The sequence below is a fragment of the Balaenoptera physalus genome, assembly GCF_965194825.1.
Source record: "Balaenoptera physalus genome assembly, chromosome: 18".
NCBI lineage: Eukaryota > Metazoa > Chordata > Mammalia > Artiodactyla > Balaenopteridae > Balaenoptera > Balaenoptera physalus.
In genome coordinates, this window is record NC_138899.1 from 60,120,145 (window position 1) to 60,139,095 (window position 18,951).

The 18,951-nt window shown below is 44.1% G+C and overlaps 1 long non-coding RNA gene across 1 annotated transcript; it reads right to left on the reverse strand.

Moving 5' to 3' along the window:
* Positions 1–9: 9 nt before the first annotated feature.
* On the reverse strand, positions 10–18,605 carry LOC309647787. Its single transcript, XR_014256296.1, has 3 exons — positions 16,684–18,605; positions 12,875–13,032; positions 10–12,229 (listed from the first exon to the last, which is right to left on the reverse strand). It is a non-coding gene; the product is annotated as an uncharacterized lncRNA (long non-coding RNA).
* Positions 18,606–18,951: the final 346 nt, after the last annotated feature.

Genomic DNA, 18,951 nt, shown 5'->3' on the forward strand with positions numbered 1-18,951 from the left:
AAAGCTGTGTTTATTTTTTTTTAACAGGTGGCTATGTTTCATGTTCACACACATTAATGAAAGGAGAGCATTTATGTTTGTACTAAGATAGCTGTCTTCATCATTAGCTTATTTTACCCTAGCGATAGTGACATGAGAAATGGAAAAAATCATGGTCAATTGGTCTTTCTTTCTTTCTTCTTTTAAAATAATTAGAAATTGGGAATTCTCTGGCCGTCCAGTGGTTAGGACTCCGCACTCTCACTGCTGAGGGCCCGGATTCGATCCCTGGTCGGGGAACTAAGATCCCACAAGCCCCGTGGTGTGGCCACAAAAAAAAAAAAAAAAAAAAAAGAATAAAATCATTAGAAATTAAATACGTTTCCAATTCAAGATATGTATCCCCCACCCAGATTATAAGTTTCTCAAAGACTGACTTTGCCCCCCAGCTTTTCCTGCACCCTCGGGCGTGCACTGAGTCTTGCTGTTTAGAGACTAGATGCGGGTTGTAGGGGTGAGGCTGATAGGTACAGACAGAAAGGTTTGGTGCCAGTCCCTGGGGAATGAGAGTGCTTCTTTTATCTTTCGTTTTAATTAATTTAAAATAAAAGCAATACATGTCCATGGTTAAAGTCTTTCTAGTACAAAATGTTATATATTAGGCAATCCAAAAGCATACCCATGAACAAGACCACCAGAACAAAAGAAGCTTTAGCAAACTAAACACAATGAAAAGCGTCTTTTTTACTTGTTAATTTTGTCAGCTGCAACCAGGAAGCAGCAAATGCCAAAATTTGTTAATGTTATGTAATTAAAGCAAATCAAGGAAATAATCTATCCACCGAGATAAATATTTTCCTGTATTATTTGATTTTTAGCAGCAGAGCACCAGAATGCTGAGGCTGGGTGCCACTGCATTAAGGAGAATGTAGTCCTTGCATTCCCGCTGTAAAATAAAATTGATTGAGGAGGGTGGTCCCATTCCCTCCCCCGCCTCCAGTTGTCTCATCCTGCCTCGTTGTGGCGCAGGAACCAAATGTTGTATCCCCCTTACCTTTCAATTCCTAGTTACTTAAGCCTCGGTGTCAGAAAGCAGATGGACAGTGGTGTGATAAATCCGTATAGAGCTGAGAATTCTGGACACCTGTCATGCGCTTTGTCCATAGTATACACCTTCCCCCAAACCTTGTCTTTTTGGAGGTATGGTACTGCCCTGAAACAGACCTGTGTCTCCTCTACCCCTGCCTTTTGTTTTTGTGGTGACAACACCTGCCAGATTGAACTTGCTGGCTGCTGGTAGAGTTTCCAGGGCAGAACTTTGTCTCATTTGAAGCTATCCTTTGATATTTTCTGCAAACCTGGTTTCTTTAGCTTGTTGTAGTGACCTTGTACCTCATCACACCTGACAGTATCTGCTTGTGTCTCTTAAACAACTTGTTATCTATTCAGTAGGATAGCTAATCTAGGTGGTTGACTGGTGCCGTTCCTAATTTTTTTGAAATTGCTTCCTTATTTAGTACAAAAATATAGCTATTGGCCATGGAGGAGACTCTCCCTTCCACCTGGGTTCCCTTTTTCTTTTATTCCAGGATTCTCTTGCCCTGATAAACATGATTTTGGCAGCCAAACATCCTAAACCCTTATAACCACTGTGAGATGGAGAGAAAGGAAGGCTGATAAGGGAGATACACATCTGGTAAGATGTCACATCGTAAGAGGACAGGAAGACCATATGTAACAAATGAGATTGTTAAACTCAACTAGTGCACCCACTTTGGGGATATTTTCACTGACAGAATGTAATAAGATTATAGTTGCTGGGCAGTGGAAAGCTTGGCAATCACATGTTGCCACAGTAACATCTTAAAAAAGTAAACAGGTTTTGCTCTATTGTAACAGAAGCAGCTCTCCTGGATTTCAGCAGAGTTGCATTTGTTCCTAATGGTCTGTGAATACATTTTCTTTGAAGCTGTTTTCATCATTGTTGGTACATATTAGTGATAATAAAAGTAAACAGTGCCTGGCAATGTGTTAAATGCTCTAAAATATTATCTCATTTAATCCTCAGAATTAGTGCTAAGACATAATTTTTATTTTTTTAAATTTTAGAAGTATACCTTATATAAACACTATTACGTCAGTAATATATAATGTTTTGTCATTTTATTTTTATAACCTCTTTATAAACTAAAAATGAACACATATTATACAGAGACATTGAAATGACATGTACAGTATTTGTTCAGTTACTCTTGCCTAAGAGATAGTCAGGTTCTTTCTAGTTTAAAATCTATTTCTATGTCTCTGAAATGACAAGAAACTAATGATTCAAAATATACTTAGATCTAATCACTAGATGTCCTTCTGCTCTACAGTAAACACCGTCAGTATCATCAAGCGGTTAACTTGATGAGCATAAACATATTAACTTTATTAATGTACTTATTAACCTTATTAATAAGCTTGTTAACCAGTCTCTCTTACAGATATTTTATGCTATTGACTAAATGCTTTTTTATTATTAAAGCTTTGCTTAATTGTGTAGGTAACACAGGCTCATGTAACTACATAAACGATCTAGAGATATGTAGTGTAATGACCAGGTATTACACATAGAGAGGCACATTGCAACAATTCAGTAATGACACACTTCAGCAGATGCAATCAGATCTCTCCTGGGTTATAAGGTCTTGGAGGAACTGGGCACCGTTTGTTTTTTGAATAAAAATAAAACTGAATTTAAAAAAAAAAAAGAATTAGTGCTAAGTAAGAGGTAGATAATGTCCATTTTATAGAACTATTTCCTGCCCAACATATTATCATGAGTACCGATCCCTCTTTAGGGGAATTCTACCCTTGGGGTAAAGTGAATACTAGAGTATACTTTCCCAGAAGCCCACACGTGCCCCCCTCCCCCCAGTCTTGTCTCCAAACCAGGAAAAGGGCTATCAAAACGGCAACCAAATTGTCTTTGGCACCCCTGCTTGAATCCAGACACCCAAACCTCCCTTACCCACAGGATGAAGATTACATTCCCTCCTTTAAAGTCAAGCTCCTTTTGCTGACATTTTAATCCCTATTACACTTCAAGTACCCAGGTAGGGTATGCAGCTTTAGAGTGGACTCTTAGACCTGCATAGGAGTTCAGGATGGCAGTGGAATGTGACAGGAGGACGGGGCACTAGCTGATGGCCAATGCATTGGCCATTTTCCCTGGCATTTGTGTGACGGTCCAGGAGGTGGTAAGCTGGGTATCTTTTTGGTTCAGTTTTCATTGCTATGTGAGTCCAGAGCAGGTTCCTAAGCCTAATATCATTTTCATAGTGTGTAAGAGGAGGGAGCAGAGGTCACTTTTTAACATTAGTTTTCTTCACATACTCCCATCCTTTCTTCTTCCTACTTCCTTTCCTTTGAGCAGGTACCACCACTGATTATACAATAGTATGATGTAACATCTGACAGACCAACAGTATAAGTCTTTAATGGTTTAATATAAGAAAATTAAAAGCAACTATACTTTTCTGTCTTAGGAATTATCAGTGGTTAATTGATAATTATCAATAATTGGTTACTGATAATTGGTTAATTATCAATGGTTAATTATCAATGGTTAAAATTTCTTTTTAACTTAAAAAAGAAAAAACAGAAAATTAACAGCTTTTATCTGATTTTGTTAGAAATCGTCTAAATTAAAAAGGACTTTTTCAATACTCTAGCTTCCAGTTTAAACTAAATTCTGTCAAGTCATTTAGTCTTAAATTTTAGGGTTTTAAAGAATGATTTCTTGGGAATTCCCTGGTGGTCCAGTGGTTAGGGCTTCGTGCTTCCACTGCAGGGGGCACAGGTTCGATCCCTGGTCAGGGAACTAAGATCCTGCATGCTGCGCAGTGTGGCCAAAAATTAAAAATAAATTTTTTTTTTAAGTTTGTTTTTTAAAAAAAAAAAGATTTCTTAAGGTATACCATATTTTTAAATGTTGAAATTTGTATTTAAAAGGTCTTAAGAAGATAAGAGTTTTTAACTATTTTGTAAATGTAAGTACACCAAAAGAGTATGTTGCTGGACTAAAAACTTTAATCTGGTGGGGTTATGGAACATGGTGGAGATTTATTTGGCAAGTATTAATTGACCATGAATATATCCCAGGCGCTGTGGATATAAGAGTGCTAGGCATTAGAGGCATTCACAGTCTAGTTGGAAATAGAGAATGTAGATGGATAATAACACCATGTGGGCACAGAAGTGTGAACTAAGTGTTACAATCAATCAGGATATTCCAGTTAATTCATGTTGCCATTTATGCTTTACGTGGATTTCCAATTTTTAAAGCATCTGGATGCAGTAGTATGTACTTAATTTTAAAACTTCTTTGAAAATAACCATTGATAATTCCTAAGACACAAAAGGATGTATACAATGCCTAAGAATCATTATTATGAGCACATACAGTGGATGTCTGTAGTACATCAGTCTTGTTAATAGAATACTAAAGTGCTTACTGGGCTAGTCCTCGTGACATTTAAGCGTTACTTCTTTTTGCCATTCTAATTTCTCCTTGAACAAAAGCCTACCAACCACTTTAGCCATTTGTTCGTTCCTTCATTCAGTGAAAACCCACTGACTGCCCATTGTATGCCAGGCGCCAGGGGTAAAGGTGGTGTTTGTGATAATGTGCCTTACATGCCACCAGTTCTCTGCCTACCTTACTAAATAAGCAGGAAGAATAGCTTGTGTTTATTGGAGTCCTACTATGTGCCAGGCACTGTGCTGAGCGTTCGACTCCTATAACTCATGTAATCCTAACAACCCTACAACAACATGGGTTCTCTTATCACCCTTGTTGTATAAATGTGGAATTCCGGGCACTGAGAGGTTAACAAGTCTGCCCAAGGTCATAAGCAGTCAGAGGCATTGCCAGATCCACATCCCGGAACGGCACTGTGCAGTGCAAGCTCTTAGTTGCTGTCCTGTGTTGATAATGGGCGCTGCGCTGCTGATTACCCAAAGCTGTAATTCACCTGCCCGTGTTTGGGAGGTTTTTGTTTCCTTTGTTCTTCTTATTATTGAGATATAATTGACATATAACTTGTGTTTGACTTCTAACTAATGGGCAGCAAAGTCTCTTCTGAGTTATTTTCTCTTCAGAGATTTATTTCCAATTCTTGTTCAGGTTCTAGAGTTTCTTACTTGTGGGATGAAGTTCCTTTTTTTGCTCTAGATTCAAATGAGGTATTTCCCAGGAATGAATGCAGGTGGCCAGTGCATTTGATTTGCTTACATTCTCGACTGCCCAGTGAATGTCCAATCCCAGGCTCATGAGAAAGATGCTGACTTGGCCGGTTGCAGTTGAGGGTCTCTGCCATGGCCTAGTGAGCACAAAGGAAGTTCATCAGCATAAGACTGCAGGTACAGAGCTGAGCAAATAAGACAGGTCCTTGCTTTCAAAAACTCACAGGGTTGAAGAGGACTTGGAAACAAATACATGGCAATATAGTGTAGTAAGTGCAGTAGTAGAAATACATGGCAAAATGTTTTAAGAGCTACCCAGATTAAAAGCCTGTGACTTACAGCAAGTTGTTTACCTTCTGTTCCTCAGTTTCCTCATCTGCAAAATAGGAATATTAAGAGTATCTACTGAATAGAATGTGGTGAAAATTAAATGAGTCAATATATGTAAAGTACTTGGAACACTGCATGACACATAGAAAGTACTTTATAAGCATCAACTTTGTCATATACAAAATATGTGAAATATAGAAGTAGTACGGAGCATGAAATGATTGATTACATCTTTGAGGAATCAGGAAAGCCTTCTTAGAGGAGTTGATATCTGAAGTGGGTTTTGAAGGGTCTTGGAGTTTAATAAAAGTCAAGAGGCAGGAAATACAGAAAGAACAAGTGTAAGGATATTAGGGAACATTCTTCACAAGGTGGTTGGAGTGAGAACCACACACCCCTTCAGTGTTCTTACAGATACCAGTCAGTAGCAGAGGAGTGTAGCTGGACAAGTTGAGTCCAGCCTCAGTCTCATGGCAGAACTCGGAGGTCACGTAATCGCACCCTGGGCCCAGGTGGAATGGATGAGGGTTTAGGCAGGGCTCACCTCCTTCGGTTGTACACACAAGCTCAAAATGATGCAGACGACGCAGTTGCTCCCTTATTTGTAGCATGCTTTTCACATTGGTTTATTCCTGAACACATTTCTTTAGCATGGGCCTATTAAAGTAGCAGTCCAAACCAACCTTAGTGAATTATGTGTTAGAGGTTTGAGGTTCCAATCATTTGCCCCTCACCACTGCAAACTAATCAATAAAGATAAACAGGGAATAAGAGCTAAAGGGGTCAAATGATTCCGTTTGGAGGCCCACTAACTCCTAGCAGAACTGGAGGACCTAGCCAAGAGCTGAGGCTGAGCTAGAGCTTTCTTTACTCATCCTTCCCCTCAGTTAGTGACGACTAGCCAGCCACTGGTTGTTGCTTGGCCTGACTTAACCATTTGCAGGTGAAAAATCTGGAGCAGCTGGAAGAAGACATCCATCCAGATGGCCAACAGGTACAAGAAAAAATACTCAACATCCCTAATCATCAGGGAAATGCAGATCAAAACCACAGTGAGCTTTCACCTCACACCTGTTAGAATGACTGTCCTCAAGAAAGACGAGATGAGAAGTGTTGTGAGAATGTGGAGAAAAGGACCTCTTGTATACTGTTGGTAGAAATATAAATTGGTTCAGCCACTATGGAAAACAATACCAAGGTTCCTCAAAAAATTAAAAATAGATCTACCGTATGATCCAGCAATCCCACTTCTGGGTGTATATACCCAAAGAAAATGAAAACAAGATATCAAAGAGATATGTGCACTCCCATGTTTATTGCAGCATTATTCACAATAGCTAAGATATAGAAACAGCCTAAGTGCCCATCAATGGATGAATGGATAGAGAAGACGTAGTGTATATGTATGCAATGGGATATTGTTCAGCCATGAGAAAAAGGAAATCCTGCCATTTGCAACAACATGGATGGACCTTGAGGGCATTATGCTAAATGAGATAAGTCAGAGAAGGACAAATAGTGTATGATATCACGTACATGTGGAATGTAAAAAAGCTAAACTCCTAAAACCAGAAAAATCGTGGTTACCAGGGGCTGTGGGGATGGGGTAGGAGAGATGCTGTTTAAGGGTCAGACTTGCAACTAGTAGTAAATAAGTCCTAGAGAGCTGATATGAGTAAAGGCAACACTGTTGTATTAATAATCATCAAAATTGCAAAGAGACTAGATCTTAATTATACCAGCCACAAAAAAGAAGTAATTATGTGATAGAGGAGCTAACTATCACTACAATGGCAATTATATCACAATATATAAATTATCAAATCATGTTGTATACCTTAACACAGTGTTTTTATGTCAGACGTATTTCAGTTAAAAATAATAAAGTCAAAAAACATCCAGGCTTTCCAGAGGCAAGCACAGCCTGGCATGCTCACCCCATGAGGAGTGAACATAGGGGTTCAAGAACGGAGGATGGAAACAGAGGAATACAGCTGTGTCAGAGCTGTCTGATGCACTCTTAAGGAATCTTTGTTAATTCGGTGGAAACAGAGAAGATGGGCTTTACATACGATGGAATGGTAGCTACCAAAAGAGTTCTCAAATGAGTCCCTTTCTTAAGTCAGCGTACTGCCCAATTCCCCCCAGGACTCAGCTGAGACATTAGTGAGCATTCATTCAGCCATACGTTCAATTAACATTTGTCACATGTGGATCTCCAAAGAGAGAGCAGTATAGCATGAAACTGCTGGTAGCACTTCAGAAATAAGTAATGATCTCTCATCAGTGATGTTGCAAGGGAGACTTTAAAAATTCTATACAGGAGAATATAAAATACAAATAAAAGACTTGTCTCTAGACTGTATAAAGATCTCTAAATTCAGTAATAACAAAACAACCCAACTTAAAAATGGGCAATAAATGTGGACATACACCTCACCGAGAAGCTATGGATGGTCAAAGAAGCACATGAAAAGCTGCTCAACATCGTTGGTCATTAGGGAAATGCAAATTAAAACCACAACAAGGTAATGTTACATACCTGCAAAGATGGCTAAAATTTTAGAAACCTGACAGTACCAAGTGCTGGTGAGCATGCAGAGCAACCAGAACTCTCACACGTGAGAAGTGCTCATGGGAATGCAGAAGTAAACAGGTACGTTGAAAAGTAGTTTGGCATTTTTTTTGTAAAGCTAAACATACCACCATACAACCCAGCAATCCCACTCCTAGGTATTTGCCCAGGAGAAATGAAAATAATACATGCACACAAACAGCTGTACACAAATGTTTAAGCAGATTTAATTCTAACTGCCAGAAACTGAAAACCGCCCAAATGTCCACCAACTTGTGCCTAGATAAACTGTAGTGTAGGCATGCAGTGGAATACAACGCAGCAATGAAAGTAAAGGACCAAACGATACAGCCGTTTGGATGAATCTCCAATGCCTTGGGCCAAGTGAAAGAAGCCGGACTTGTGGGGCTACATACTGTATGCTTCTGACTGTATGACATTCTGGAAACAGCAAAGCTATGGGGATAAAAACAACTCAGTATTTGCCTGGGGTTGAGGGTGCATGAACGGGTTTACTGCAAAGAGACACAAGGGAACTCTTGCGGTAATGGAACTCCTGATCGTGGCGGTGGTTACATGGCTGTGTTTGTTAAAACATAATCTGCACATTTAAAAGGGTGAATTTTACTGCATATAAAGTATACCTCAATACACCTGGCTTTAGAAAATTAAACTGGATGAAAACTGGAAAAAATATCCATCAATAGGGAAAGGTTAAACAATGACTCATCCGTATTATGGAATGTCTGCAGCAGTTAAAAAATGAGATACAAGAATGTATACTGCCATGGAAAGAGTTCAGTATTCTTGAGTGTAAAAAGCAAGTTTCAAATCAGTGTGAATAGTAAGGTCCCATTTCTGTTAATAAGAGCAAAACAAAGTATGTATTTCTACATGAGCACACATGTATATAAACAAGAAAAAGTCAGGAAACACACCAAACTCTTAACAGAGCTACCTCTAGGGAGGAGACTAGAATAGGGAGACGGGCAAGGGGGAGGTTTCTTTTTATACGTGTACAGTCCTCTCTATCAGTATTCACTGTACTGCGCCATTGTTTATACGGGACTTGAGCACCCGCAGATTTTGGTATCCAAGGAGGCTCTTGGAATCAATCCTCTGGATGCCGAGGGATGGCTGTATTTTTATAATGAGAGTATATTACTGACTTGAATATTTGAATATGTGTTTATATATATATATATATATATATATATATATATATATATATTACACTACCTATATTTTAAAAGGAGAGCATGCCTTTTATGAAATTAACTTACAAAGATACACCCTACTCCATTTCTACCCCACTGGACAATAGGGTTAGAGAATACGTCAAGTCAAGCCATCAAGGAAGAACCTCTCCCTAGAGGACTAAATGTAGGAGAGAGGCTAACTGCACTTCAGACATTTATTGAATTTCACCTGCTGCGTCCTAGGTGCCACCCTAGCTGCTGGGTTGGGGGAGCCGAGAGGCTCCATCCTCATCCTGCACGGCGAGCCCGGGGGACTGTGGATCGCTTCCGTCAGGGAAGGACCTGAGAAGTGGGTCAGTACCCTTTTAGAGTGTTTGAGAGAGGCCTGCTCTGTTGCCTTGACAAATTCTCTTAGGATTAACAGAGGTCAGTTCCATCTCCGAAAAGGAAGAAAGTGCCCAGTATGTGCAGCAGTGAAAGCCTTGAATTAAGTCCATTGGGAAAGGGTCCACAAAAAGCAGTGGGATGAGTCATTTATACACGCACAATAAATTTGGAAGATGAGTGTCAGTGAGGAAAGAGAAACCCCTCGCTTCTTTGATTTGCTGAATGTATGAGAAAGCAATTTGGAATAATTATTTCCTACTGTAGTAGGGGAGGTAAGAGATGTGCTGTTTTTAAAGCAGAGTAAACCAAGGTAAGTTCTCGAGCATGTCACCATGGGGCTGTGGAAAAGCTGAGGCTAGAACTCGAGTCAGCTTGAGCTGAAGCTCTCGCTAACGCTGCCGGCCCCGCACCATCCACTTCCTCACGTCTCGTGCCTCCGGGTGAGGAGCCTGATCCCCGCACGGAGCCAGGGGTCTAAGAGGAGCGCGAGGGCCCCTCGCTTGCTGGGTGCAGGCCGGCCTTGCAGCGAGCCCAGGCAAATGGACCTGTTCAGACGCAGCTTCTGGAGGTAGTGAGTCCTTATTACTCACCGAGCTTTATATCCTCTCAGAAAATAAAACTCTTATTAATCACCTTCAGACAGCATTGGCAAGTGAAACCTTAACAGCACCAGTCAGCTCTGAGATTGCATTCTGTTAACCACCTACACAAAGATTCATCTGAGAGCCCACAAACCTTTGCCTGCAAGCTTAGTACATTGAAATGAGAACACCTCTGCATGTGGATGTCTCGAGTTAAATGCTGTTGCAGATGGTTACCAAGTAATCAACTGGGAAAGGATAGGAAAGAAAAACAGCATTATCGGACTTACCTGGTGGCGCAGTGGTTAAGAATCTGCCTGCCAGTGCAGGGGACACGGGTTCGAGCCCTGGTCCGGGAAGATCCCACATGCCCACTAAGCCTGTGCGCCACAGCTACTGAGCCTGTGCTCTAGAGAGCCCGCGAGCCACAACTACTGACCCCACGTGCCGCAACTACTGAAGCCCACGCGCCTAGAGCCCATGCTCCACAACAGGAGAGCCACTTCAATGAGAAGCCCGCACACCGCAACGAAGAGTAGCCCCCGCTCGCTGCAACTAGAGAAAGCCGGCGCCCAGCAACAAAGACCCAATGCAGCCAAAAATAAATTTATTTTTTTTAAAAAAACAGCATTATCTTAAATAACATTTTTTAAAACACTTTTCTGTTGGGCCCAAGTAGTTGATTTCCTCATGAAAATACTGAGTATGTCAATCGAGGCTGGGGTATCATGTGCTAAAAAAGAACAAGGAGAGAGGCCAGGAAATTAGAATTGGGGTTTCACGTTTTCCATCATATCTAATACTTATTTTTGCCAGGTGCTTTTAGGTGGTTGCTATTGCTAGTATTCTGGGACAGAGAAACTTGTGGTTTAGGGCAAGTGGCTGGAGGGAGACTGGTCAGCAGAGAGGGCATCTGTACTTCGTGAGAAGTTGGCCAGGATGATCTCCAGCGTCCTGTCTGGTTTTAGGTTTCTGTATTTCTAAGCCGTGAGCCTGGCCAGGCTTGCCCGTCACTCTTGCCCATCCCGAGACTGGAACGGGGTTTATTATTCTCCCTGGCAGCTTCTGCACATGGCACAGCCCCAGCTACAGCACACACGCTGAGTGGTACACATCGATGTCCCGCTGTGGACAGGATGGCAGGCACTAACAGGCGTGTGTGTTCCGGGAAAAGACCATTCGCTACTTGGCTTCACAGCATCACCTGCCCCCCACTGCGGGCCCCCCTGCTTCTGCACATCTTGCCTGCGCCCGGAAATACTCATCTGTCACCCAGTCCTTACTCAACTCCGTCCTACCCGGGGCTCTATAGTTGTAAGAAGGAGAAATCCACTCAAGTTGGCTCAAAGGCAGGAAGGACAGCCCTCCGGGGCACTGGCCCTTCTTCCCTCCTGCTTAGGGGCCATGTGGTCTTTGCTGTTGGTTTGCCTCCGTCCTGCGCTCTGCAGGCTTCGCTGGCTCCAGAGATCCGTGTTCCCCCAGAACTGCAGCACGCACTTCGCTTTATCTTCCGCTCCAGCCTCACTTCTCCATGACTTTTCAGCCCAGCTTCCCATGGCTGACTGACTCTAACTCTGGGTCCCATCTCCAGCTTTCCTGCAAGAATCTGACTGCTGCCCGCTCCTAATCTGACCAGTGGAGGGAAGCGTGTGTCCACAGAGCCCCCGCCAGTGCGGGGACAGGAGGGCTTCCCAAGGAAGCGGTTCTGCTAGCCAAGCACCCCCGAAGGCGACCACGGTGCCCTCCCAACAGAGTCACTCAGGAATGCACGTCTGGGGATAGAAGAATCCTGGGGTTCCGCTCCAGTGTGTTCCTCTCTGGTGAGAGTCTGTGCCTGGAGTCCCACAGCTGAAGAGAGAGGGCACTGGGGAAAGATGCACCAATGAAGCTCAGGTAACGGTGAGAATTACGAGAAAAGGGCCTTCTGGCTTTAAATTCCTGGGATTTCCCTGTAAAGATAGAAGAACAGAGACTACTTATCCGGTAGAAGAGAAGGGTGACATGCTTATGTGCAGATTCAGCTAATAAAGGACCATTTCACACATACCATTAGCAATAGTTTTAAAATATTTGATTTCCAGTTCTGAGAAGGTTGAGGTGATACTTGTATTTACACACTGCTAGTGTGCACCGAAAAGGCCCTTTTAACATCTGTTACAGTTTAACAGCCCTTTCTGTCCCCATTCTACAGACACAGAAAAGCACAGAGAGGTGAACCATCCCCAGCGCCATGGTCTCTGCAGCCCCAGGACTCCTGAACCTCCCTAGTCATCAGAATCATTGTGGCGGGAGGGGGCGTGAAAATGCAGACCACTGGGCGCCACCCAAGAACTGAAACATCCCTGGAGCGGGGCCCTGGCTCTGTATTTTAATGAGGTTCCACAGTTACTTCTGACGAGCAGCCAGATCTGGAAGCAGCTGCGCGCGTCAAAATTTCCAACCCCAGAACAAATAAGGGAGGTTGTGTTTTCCCGACCGTGAAGGGCTTGTAGGGACGTTTCCAGCTTTCCTGAAAAAGTGCGGTGGTATCTATTACGTATGCCTCACACCCCACACCGCCTACCCTGAGAACCTGAGGGTGAATCCACACTGACCGTGTGACGTGGACGCCTCCTGAGGCCTCCCTGCTCTCGTCTGAAGTCCAAAGATGAGAATACTTCCATCCGGGACAGGAGGGTTCCGTGAGGGTTTGTGGCTCTTGTGGCTCAGTGTCTGCCACGTAGTGTATGTTCAAAAATGTTTACTGTTGAATCTGTCTGCAGAGATAGTGTCACTAAATGATAAAGGTAACCTGCACTTTGCATCTTCCATTTCTAGCCATTTCACAGGAAATGGCCAAAACCATTAACAGGGATGAAAAGTGGAAGACCGGGGCTTCCCTGGTGGCGCAGTGGTTGAGAGTCTGCCTGCTAATGCAGGGGACACGGGTTCGAGCCCTGGTCTGGGAAGATCCCACATGCCGCGGAGCGGCTGGGCCCGTGAGCCACAATTACTGAGCCTGCGCGTCTGGAGCCTTTGCTCCACAGCAGGAGAGGCCGTGATAGTGAGAGGCCCGCGCACTGCGATGAAGAGTGGTCCCCGCTTGCCACAACTGGAGAAAGCCCTCACACAGAAACGAAGACCCAACACAGCCATAAATAAATAAATAAATAAAATTTAAAAAAAAAAAAAAAAGTGGAAGACCTAGGAGATCCAATATTGGATAATGGCAATTGTTTTTATCCAACAGGCCAAATATTAACTCCAGTTTGGGAAAAAACAAAGGTAAATATTGACTGGCCCTCAAGCCTTGCTAACTGGTGTAGAACCCTGTGGGTTCAGGTGCCCCAAGACCAGGTCTCCCCTCACCTCCACTCGCCCCAGCAGGGCTACCAGAGTGAGCGAGCCAGTCTGTCCGGGCCTGGATCCCACACCTCCTGTCAGTTTTCCTATCAAGTCCCTCCTTGGGGTGAGTGTCCCAGTGTAAACAATGCAAGGAGGAAGCACTCGTCCCCCCGCAGTGTGCTGTGCACAAACTTACCCTCCAAAACACCAGTCATTTGGGATTTTAGGTCCCTCGTTTCCTTCAATGTCTGCTCCGTACATCTCAGGAGATAAGAGCACTAAGAACAGATGGAGAAAATGCCTCTTCATGGTCACTCCTTGGAAGGCAGGCACTTTCCGTTGTACCCTTGAGTCCTACACGCTTTGGGGTCCACAGTGGTGCAAAATAGAAGGTGTGTGATGCTCGGAGTTCTCACTGGGTTGGTGCCATCATTCGCTTTGGTGACACACAAGGAGACGTAGACACCTCTGAACAGGGGAGACCCTCACCTAGTTGGGTAACAAGGAGTCTGGACACATCTTTGTTTTGGTGCGATGGTTGGCTTCTCACACCTTGAACGAGCTTGATATGAGAACTTACCTCCAGATCATGTTTGTTTTAATGATGAACAAACCGTATCTTGAAAACAGTTTGCTGCCTCATCGTGAACTGAGTGCACAACTGCTATTTATCAAAGCAGAGGCTACACCTACACGATCTACTTTGGGTTTGAAGAGGGTGGTGATGCCACAGCTCATGAGGACTGACTTGCCAAATTAATCTAAATTGGGTTGAATAGCAATTCCAGCAGGCGGGCTGAAAACCCTCGGCCTGACCTCGGAGCTCGGGATGGTGGAAATGAGCGTGATACAGCCAGCAGCGGGGTCAGCCTGGGGGCTGTCTTTCTAAGCATCCGTCTCAGGGACCTGACAAAGGAAATTTAGAAGCTCCGTCAGGCCTGCAGGAGCCTCCTCTAGTTTTCCTGGCACCTGACACCATCCCCTCACTTGGCTACAGAGAGACTTGATAATAGGGGCAGAAATAGCTCATGCCTCTCGAGTGGGAAAGGAGAAAGGAAGTGTCCTGGCTGAGAAGTTAGCGATTCCCTTAAGGCTTTGACTAAACTTGTGTAAAGGGAAGTCTGGGGTCTCGCATTTTGCCATTTACGTCAGGCCCCATTGTCCAGAATTTGAAAGAAATTAAAAGGACCTAAAGAAATCAGACTGTGGGAATATTCAAATTAATGATCAGTCAAGGGCCTTCCCTGGTGGTTCAGTGGTTAAGATTCCACGCTCCCAATGCAGGGGGCCCGGGTTCAATCCCTGGTCGGAGAACTAGATCCCACACGCCGCAACTAAGAACCCGCATGTGGCAACGAAGATCCCGCGGGCCGCAACTAAGACCCGGCGCAGACAAAATAAATAAATAAATTTTTTTTTTTTTAAAAAGCACTATCATTTAAAAAAAAAAGATCAATGAAAACATAGCTCCTAATTGCACTGCTTCAGTTTATCATGTGTAAGTAATGTGAACCACACCCATCCTCAGAAAACATTTGAGACCACTTAAAAAACTTCCTGTACAGGGGCTTCTTGGGTGGCGCAGTGGTTGAGAATCTGCCTGCCAATGCAGGGGACACGGGTTCGAGCCCTGGTCCAGGAAGATCCCACATGCCGCGGAGCAACTAAGCCCGTGAGCCACAATTACTGAGCCTGCGCTCCGCAACAAGAGAGGCCGTGATAGTGAGAGGCCTGCGCACCGTGATGAAGAGTGGCCTGCGCTTGCCGCAACTAGAGGAAGCCCACGCACAGAAACGAAGACCCAACACAGCCAAAAATAAATATAAAAATAAATAAATAAGATTACTATTAAAAAAAAAAAAAAAACTTCCTGTATAGATGAGAGAAGCGGGTTCAGTAGAAAAGAGTAGAGGCTCTGGGGTAGGAACTCTGGCTCAAATTTCAGCTGTTTGGGGACAGCCTCTATCTCTGCATTTTCATTTCTTCCTTATAAAGGGTACAACAAAGTGCCTACCTTACATTGTTTCCTGTAAGGGTAACACTATAGTCTGTCAAAGAATATGTAAATGTTAATTTTTTTTATTAGTGTGGGCCCTTTGAGTTACAAATGACAGAAAGTCAAACTGGCTTAAGCAAAAAATAGAATGAATCTGCCCCATGGACCCAAATATAAAGGATAGAAATGCAGCAGTGTAATAATGTAGTTTATAGGTCCTTTTTTTTTTCTTTTTGGCCGCACTGCGCAGCATGTGGGAACTTAGTTCCCCGACCAGAGATCGAACCCGTGCCCTGCAGTGGAAGCAAGCACGGAGCCCTAACCACTAGACCATCAGGGAATTCCCTATGGGCCCGTTTCTTGAACACTCATTCCACAATGTTATAATTTATTGGAGGCTTATCAATAAGGAACTAAGCTCATGCTCCCCAGATCACCACATTCTGAGACAGATTCAGTACAAGTAGTGAGCTTACAAAACCTACAGGGCTGGTGGTTTGCTTGTCCGCTGTGTCTTCTTTCTCAAATCTCCATGCTTTTAGAGCCCCTGACCTCCTCCTCCCTGGTGTCACTCTGCTGGCAAACATGCCCAAGGAGACTCAGGAGAATTCTTGCTGATGTTTTAAATTTCCCTCTTCAAGAAATGGTTCCAGAGATAACAGGTTTTAGGGAGATACGAGAATTATGAAGTAGTGGCACTGCTAAAACCCCTAGGCCCTGGGGAAGAATTTGTGTGAACACAACTGCTCTTGAAGCTCAGACTGCCTGGCCTGGTGGGTCAGTGGCGGGGGGAGGTGGAGGAGGGAGACCCCAGGCTGCTGGGTGAGAAGGCCACATGCGGGTCCTCCTACCAGGTTGGCATTTGGAATCAGTGTTTGACCCTTCTCTGGCACACGAGACATTTCATAAAGACTTGTTAACTGAATAAACGGATAAAGTTGAGAACTAAGATGGAGATGGATAAGGAGTAGAACAGAGATGTTCTGAAGAAAGAAAGAACCAGAGTTAGTAACTTATACGGGGGATGAGGGAGAAGAAAGATCCAAGATGAAATGACGACTTTGGATTTTTTTCTTTACTTACCACGGATTGGTAGAGAAAAGCATTGGCAATTCCCATCTGGACTTGATGACACCGGACTGCAGTCAGGGCACTGAAGTTGAATGTGTGGAACTAGAGACTGGAGGTCTGGAGGCAGCAGTGACACGCAGGTGACAGTTGCTGGAAGTGGAGGAGACGAGCAGAGGAGAGAGACTGGTAGAGTTTGACAGGAAACCTTCGCCATCAGATAGGCGGTGGTGGTGATGGTGATGTTTTTATGTAGGGATGCAGGAAGCCTGGGCCGCGTGGAAAGAGAGTGGAAACGTTCCCCCACTGTCCTTTGGAAATGGCCCCTGCTTCATGCCACGTGCCAAAGCTGTGCCCAGCAGTGACGGGCACGCTCATATCCATATAGCCCACTTCAGCTCCAGAGCATTCCTGACGGGTTTCTGGGAAGGACAAACCTTTGTCTCCCTTAACTCGACTTGAGGAACTGGAGCTGCTGCGTTTCCTTGGGTGAGAGGGTATTGGGAGCCTTAGGCAGGTTAAAATGTGAAACTCCAGTTTAGCTATTGTCCCTGTGCCCAACAGCTCTGTAGAAGGTTAATTCTTCCCTCTGTTGGAAGAAACTGAGACCCTCCAAGGGGAGATGAGTCCCTCCCAGCTGCCTGCCCATCAGTCCCTGACCTGAAGGAATCAGCCAGCAGCCAGTGGGCAGCCTGGGGCAGAGGGGCCGAGCCAGGCATCATGAGCAGCCGCTGGCTGTGGTCCAGCATCCAGCTGGGCCCAAGGCCTGGACAGAGCCCCTCCTCTCCCTTCAGCTCCCTTCCTGGTCCCTGTGTCTGCATGTAGCTCATCAGAGCTTTCTCCTTCAGGTCTGCCCCCAGCTTCTACTTCCCTCCTGCCCCCGTGTCCCTCCCCGCAGCCCTCACCCTCCCACGGGTCCCAGCTCCTCTCTCAGCGTCATGTGAGTCCCTGCGCCCAGCTGCCTGGAGAATCTTCCCACTCAGAAGCCCTCTGATTGGAAGTTACTGGGAATAATTTAATTTTTAAATTGATTCCTCACCCCTGCCAATCAAGAACCCATGCCCCAGGAGAGGCAAGATAGGAGTAGGGAACTAAGAGGTACAAACTACTGTGTATAAAATAAGCTACAAGGGTATACTGTATAGCACAGAGAATAAAGCCAATGTTTTATAATAACTTTTTTCTTTGGCCAAACTGTGTGGCTTGCAGGATCTTAGTTCCCCGACCAGCGATCAAACCCGGGGCCCAACAGTGAAAGTGCCAATTCCTAACTACTGGACCTCCAGGGAATCCCTGCTTTAATTTTTTTAAAAAAGAATGCATGTCTCTTGTAGAAAACTGAGGAAGTATAGAAACGTAAGAGAGGCAGAAAAAAGATCATCTATGAAATAAGCAGATAGTACTTAAGTTTTTTTCATAGAGGTTAACATTTGGTCCCTGATTCTGAGCCCTGCTTCTTCCTATAGCTGTGTGACCCATGGCCACTTACCTACCCTCTCTAGGCCTGTCCGCGTAATAGTGATATTGCATCCATCATGTAGCATTGAGGATAAAATGAGCTAATACTCGTAGCACATAGTAGAGCTTAACAAATAATAGGCATTGGTATCAACTAAGTGGCAGCAGTTATTATGATTAGATGCTCAGTACACGGGGCGAGGGGTGACTGTTACTGCCGTCCACTGCCAGCTCAGCACCCCGGGAAGGTCTCACCAGGCAGGACAACAGAGAACCACTGACGCGGGTGCTGGTAATGCCTCTGGATTTGAACAAGCTCCCCGTGGAAGGTGAACAAATAGGTCTGGGTCCCGTAGTGCTGGTGGCCTCCCTCAGGACAGATTGGTCCTGGGGGTCCTTTTCCAGCTGGTCTTCCTCACTAACCACTGTGCTTCACTGCCAGGCTCTCTGCCAGTTCTTTCTGGTTCACCCTCCAGACCTCCCTGCTTCACTCCCCAGAGAAACTGATGACAAAAGTGAGAGACCTCAGGCAGTTTATTTTACTAACTAGTTTTTTTTTTTTCAAATGTACTTATAAAAGTACATTCTGCAGTGTGTATATATACATATGTTTAACACAAATAGACTCATAGTGTGTATACTCTTCTGCAAGTTGCCTTTTTAATGTATAGTGGACATCTTTCCATATTAGTTTATAAAGCTTAGCCTCCTTTTAACAGCCTCATAGGATTTATGATAAGGATGTACCATAAGTTATTTAAATGTTTTGCCTATTTGGGTTTCATTTTGTTCTGCTTTACTTTATAAACGATACTGCACTGAACA